Source organism: Camellia sinensis, chromosome 11, assembly GCF_055761805.1.
Source record: "Camellia sinensis isolate YWXY chromosome 11, ASM5576180v1, whole genome shotgun sequence".
NCBI classification, from domain to species: domain Eukaryota; kingdom Viridiplantae; phylum Streptophyta; class Magnoliopsida; order Ericales; family Theaceae; genus Camellia; species Camellia sinensis.
Window position 1 is genome coordinate 113,581,784 of NC_138971.1, and position 6,000 is coordinate 113,587,783.

Below are 6,000 nucleotides of genomic sequence, written 5' to 3' on the forward strand. Positions count from 1 at the left end.
CCAAAAGGATGGTGGTAGAGAAGCTGAGTTAGAGCAACGTAAGGACGTAACAGAAGTTGATGATTTGTTTGATAGTGGATATGATGAGGGTTCTCAAACAAAGTCCATAGATTTGGAGGACTATGAGGATAGTGAAATTGACGAAAGTGGAGATGACATGCTATTTGAAACTCATGTGGATAGGAATGTGGAATGGGGTGGTTTAATGAGAGATAATGTCATTGATGAAGCTAGTACTCATGAAGCACAAGTTAAAGAAAGGTGGGAGGATAAGTCAGCTTCAGGTGAGCTTAGAAGCATTGATTCATCAACTGAATGTGAAGATAATGGAAAGAAAGAAGAAAAGTACCCTCAATTTAATATGCATACAGATATGGTTGAGCCCCAATTCAAAGTTGGGATGTTGTTTGGGACTTCCAAAATCTTTAAAGATGCTATTAGACAACATGCTATAAAGATTGGAAAATCAATTAAGTTTGTCAAAAATGACAGCCTTAGGGTGAGAGCCACCTATAAGCCTCCATGCAAGTAGGTCCTTTTTGCATCTAAAGTTCAAGGGGAAAATAGTTTTCAAATAAAAACCTATCACCCCACACACAGCTGTGGCAGAGTTTTCCACAATAGACAAGTCAATTCCACTTGGTTGTCCAAACAATACATGGAGACACTTAAGACCAACCCTACATGGCCATTGTTTTCTTTCCAAAAAGTTGTGTAGTTGGACCACAAAGTTGGGATGTCAAATAGTCAAGTTTATAGGGCCAAGAGGAAAGCACAAGAGCTGATTGAGGGCAGCCACGAGGAATAATATGCAAAGTTGTGGTATTATCATGAAAAAATTAGAAGATCAAATCCGAGGTAATTCAACCAGAGGATGAGGATGAGGATGATGTGGGGAAGTCCAAATTTGAAAAAATTTATGTATGTTTGGGGGCTTCTAAGAAAGGCTTCATTGCAGGTTGCATGCCATATATTAGTGTCGCGACCCAAACCCGCCCCTATGGGTTTAGCACCGTAACCGGCCAGTAATCCGAGATTACCGAAGGCCTGCTTAACAGTAATACAGTAAAACAGAGTACAGGGGCCTGGCGGAAGCCAATACAGTAAATAAACAATGTCCAATGAGCTGTGACAGTCTGTATGCCAAAAAGACTTTTCATATATATATATACACAGTGCAGAACAGTATGTACAACATTTATAATCATCCAGATCAGGGACCTAATCCCTATTAAACAGTACAGTAACAGTCTATACAGTCTACAAAACAGTTACAGAGACAGACAAGGGAAATTAAAACACCCCTAAGCCATAGCTTGACAGGCTCGGAACCTCGCAGTGAGGCACAGTGGTCGGCTTGACAAAACTGGAGCTTACCCTAACGCTTCTAGCCGCGATCTGGTGCCTGTACACCTACATATATATATGAGCAGTGAGCTAAAGCCTAGTGAATAACATAATGCGTAAAGAGGTTTAGAATGAATGTCCTTACAGTAATGAAAACAATTCATTAAATCAGTATTTCAGTCGTTCAGTCGGTACAGTCATATGTGGTACATCCATTAGCATAACAGTACAGTAAACAGTAGGTCTTGAAAGACCGAACAGTCAATGATGGCCATCAATCAGTAAACAGTAGTGGTTCCAACAAGGGAACCAACAGAGATCTCTGTAACAGTAACAGTCAGTAACAATAGTTGCTAAGGATGCCACAATACTATTCAGAATAGAGGACATACATTCATTCTATTAACAATATCAATTCAGAAACAGTACAGTTCAATTGTTCAGAAGATAATCATTTTTGCACATATCTTTACACAGTTGTTACTCACAGAGTTCTGGGCTACAGTTAGGCTAGAGCGCGTCCCCAGTCGCCAACCCTACACAGTTTACAGATTGAACACACACTAAGCTACATAGTTGGGAAAGATAATAACTTAATCCCTATCTTGACTCGGTGTGGTTCTACATCTATATACTCATTAAGCTGCCTTAAACTAGTCCTAAGAATGCCTAGGATGAAATGAGGATGCAAAGATGCACTTTAAAAGCATTTTCAAAAAACAGGGGTCCCGCTCGAGCGTAGGTTAATCCGCTCAAGCGGACATGCAGACAAATATTTTCGCTCAAGCGCAGACTTACCCGCTTGAGCGTAATGCAAAACAGTCAAAAGTGCTGGATAGGTGAAATTCACACTCGATTGGGCGCTCGACACCGGCTCGAGCGTAATACACAAGGTCCCGCTCGAGCGTAAATTACCTCGCTCGAGCTGACTCAAAAACAGAACAAAATGCTAGGAGCACGATTTCCACACTCGAGCGCCAGTCACCCCGCTCGAGCGTGAGTTCAAAATCTGGAATTCCCAGATTCGAACCTCAAGCCCAAAATCAAGTTCAAATGTATCAAATTCGATTCCTTTGGGCCCATTTCCTGAAAAACACTTCAAAACTCATAGTTAAGCAGGATTCAAGGCTCAATTTGTAAAATCAAAGCCCAAAGGAAGATCAATTAAACTCATTTTCAAACCAAATTTCAAGAACATAATCCAAGCATGACATACATGAGTTAAAACCACTTCAAAGCTTCAATGCTAGCTCCAATGAGCCAATTGTTCCAAAAACAAGATGAAAACATGAACTTAACATAACTATGAGCATGTATGTGACAATTTTCCATGGAATCAACTCGAAATTCAATAATATAGGCATGCATGCATGAATTAAGCTATAATTCAACAATTATGAGCCATAACTTGGCTCTAGACTTCAACTTGCGCTAAAACCATGCAAGAATCAATTGAATTCATAAACAAGAGGGTAGTTACACTACCTTAGGTCTTGTAGTTCAAGAATGGAAGCACAATTTTGAAATACCTTCAATTTCTTTAGGTTCTCAAAGTAATCACAAGAAGGAAACTCAATTTCTCTCTCTCACTCTCTTAGTCGGCAAGAACAAGGAGTTGGCTGATGAAAAGTTGTGTTCAAATGTATAATAAGGCTCACATATGTTCAATGTAGTGGGCCACTAAGTGGCACCAATGTAATTAAGTCTAATTCATGTAATTTAGCTTTATTTTAACTAATTTAATCATACGAAAACACATTTCAGATAAATACATCATTAAATCACATAAATTCTACTGATCATGAAACACTAATCAATTTCTGGTTCGGTCGCCGATAAGACCTTCAATTCGCAATTTAAACATAAAAACATAAACAGATAATCAAACAGTCAAACAGATAGATAATACATTTAAACAGATACAGTCAATCAATTAGTTTCAGATTTCAGTCAATCAGTTCAGTATTTCAATTAGTTCAATTACTTTTCATAATCAGTCTCAATTTAGCAGTAATCGGTAGTTTATCGGTAGACAGTGGTGAGGGTTGTTACAGTCTCCCCTCCTTAAAAAGAGTTTAGCCCTCTAAACTCGAGTTACCTTCGTTCTAGAAGAAAACAGGATTCAATGAAAACAGTTCAGGATATCTTTTAGCCATGTCATCTTCCCTTTCCCAAGTGGCATACACGCCACCATGGTTTTGCCAGTCGACTTTCACTAACGGGATCTCTTTGTTTCTCAACTTCTTGATCCATCTGTTTACAATCTGAATAGGCCATTCCTCGTAAGTGTAGTCATCACTCAGCACTACACGAGTAGGCTCTATCAGATGGAAAGGATCCCAGAGGTAATCCCTCAACATAGAAATGTGGAAGGCGTTGTGCATATGCTCCATTTCAGGAAGAAGCGCAACTTGATACGCCACCGGATTGATTTTCTCAATAATTTCATACGGTCCGACATATCTTGGCGCTAACTTGCCTTTGACTCCAAAACGAGTCTGGCCTTTCAGCGGTGTCACTTTCACAAACACGTGATCACCTATTTCATATTCTCTGTCTCGTCTTCTGACATCAACATAACTTTTCTGTCTACTCTGTGCAGTTTTCAGTCTCTGTTGTATCAGTTTCACTTTCTCAGTTGTTTCATATACAATCTCGGGCCCAAGCAAAGGCCCATCTCCAACTTCTGCCCAGCAAATCGGAGACCTACATTTTCTGCCATACAATGCCTCGAAAGGCGCCATACCAATACTTGAATGATAACTGTTGTTGTAGGCGAATTCGGCTAATGGCAAATGGCTTTCCCAGTTTCTCTGAAAATCAAGAACACACATTCTCAGTAAATCCTCCAGAGTCTGGATGGTCCTTTCTGACTGGCCATCTATCTGAGGATGATAAGCACTACTCAGTCTCAATTTAGTACCCAATGCAGTCTGTAAGCTTTGCCAAAATCTCGATGTAAACTTCGAATCCCTGTCAGAAACAATGGACACAAGCACTCCATGCAGTCTAATAATTTCATCAATATAGAGTATAGCCAATTTGTCCGCATTATAAATTGTCTTAACAGGTAAGAAGTGAGCAGATTTAGTCAGTCTATCAACGATAACCCAAATTGAGTCCATATATTTACTGGAGCGAGGCAATCCCACAATAAAATCCATGGTGATATGTTCCCATTTCCACTCCGGTATAGGTAAGGGCTGCAATAAGCCTGCGGGTCATTGATGTTCGGCTTTAACTTGTTGACAATGAAGACATTTCGATACAAAATCAGCAATTTCTTTCTTCATTCCCGGCCACCAGAAATTCAATTTCAAATCTTGGTACATTTTCGTGTTCCCTAGGTGGATAGACAGTTTTGAATTGTGGCCTTCTTGCAGAACTCTTCTTTTCAGTTCGATATCATTCGGTACACACAGTCTTTCTTGAAATTTCAGTACATTATTTTCAAATTTGAAACCCGGTCTTGGTTTAGTTTCCCTTTCTTCGATGATCTTCTTCAAGAAGTCATCCGATTGTTGTTTCTTTTTAATTTCTTCAATCAGTGCCGGTTGAGCAGAAATAGCAGCTATTATTCCACCTTGTTCTCGTAAAATGATTTCAATTTCAGAGTTTTCAAGGTCACAAAGCAATTCCTTCTGCCCGGTAAGCAAACAGGATAAATTTCCAATCGATTTCTGACTCAGTGCATCGGTAACGGTGTTGGCTTTTCCCAGATGGTACAAAATTTGTAGGGCATAGTCTTTAATCAGTTCTAGCCATCTTCGCTGTCTCATGTTCAGTTCTTTCTGTGTGAAGAAGTATTTCAAACTTTTGTGATCGGTATATACTTCACATGTCGCCCCATAAAGGTAGTGACGCCAGATTTTCAATGCAAACACTACTGCAGCAAGTTCCAAGTCATGGGTTGGGTAATTCTTTTCGTGCGGTCTCAGTTGTTGGGAAGCATAAGCAATAACTCTCCCATTCTGCATTAAAACACATTCCAAACCCTTATGAGAAGCATCACTAAATACAGTAAAACCATCCGTACCTGAAGGTAGGGTAAGAATCAGTGCAGTTACAAGTCGAGTTTTCAACTGTTGGAATGCTGATTCCCTTTGGTCAGTCCAGTTAAATGATATCCCCTTCTGAGTTAACTAAGTCAACGGTAAGGCAATTTTGGAGAAATCTTTGACAAATCTTCTGTAATACCCGGCTAGTCCCAAAAAGCTTTGGACTTCTGTCACATTTGTTGATCTAGGCTAGTTTACTACAGCTTCAATTTTCTGCGGATCAACAGAAATTCCATCTTTACTAACAACATGCCCCAAAAACATAACATGATCAAGCCAAAATTCGCATTTAGACAGTTTAGCATAAAGTTTTTGTTCTCTTAGGGTCTGTAGGGCAAGTCTCAGATGATGTTCATGTTCTTCTATACTTTTGGAGTAAATCAGTATGTCATCGATGAATACAACAATAAAGTCATCAAGGTATGGTTTAAAGATTCTATTCATGAGGTCCATAAATGCAGCAGGTGCATTGGTAACTCCGAAAGGCATAACTAAAAATTCGTAATGTCCATACCTCGTTCGAAAAGCAGTTTTGTCAATGTCTTCTGGTTTAACTTTCAACTGATGGTATCCTGATCTAAGGTTGATCTTAGAG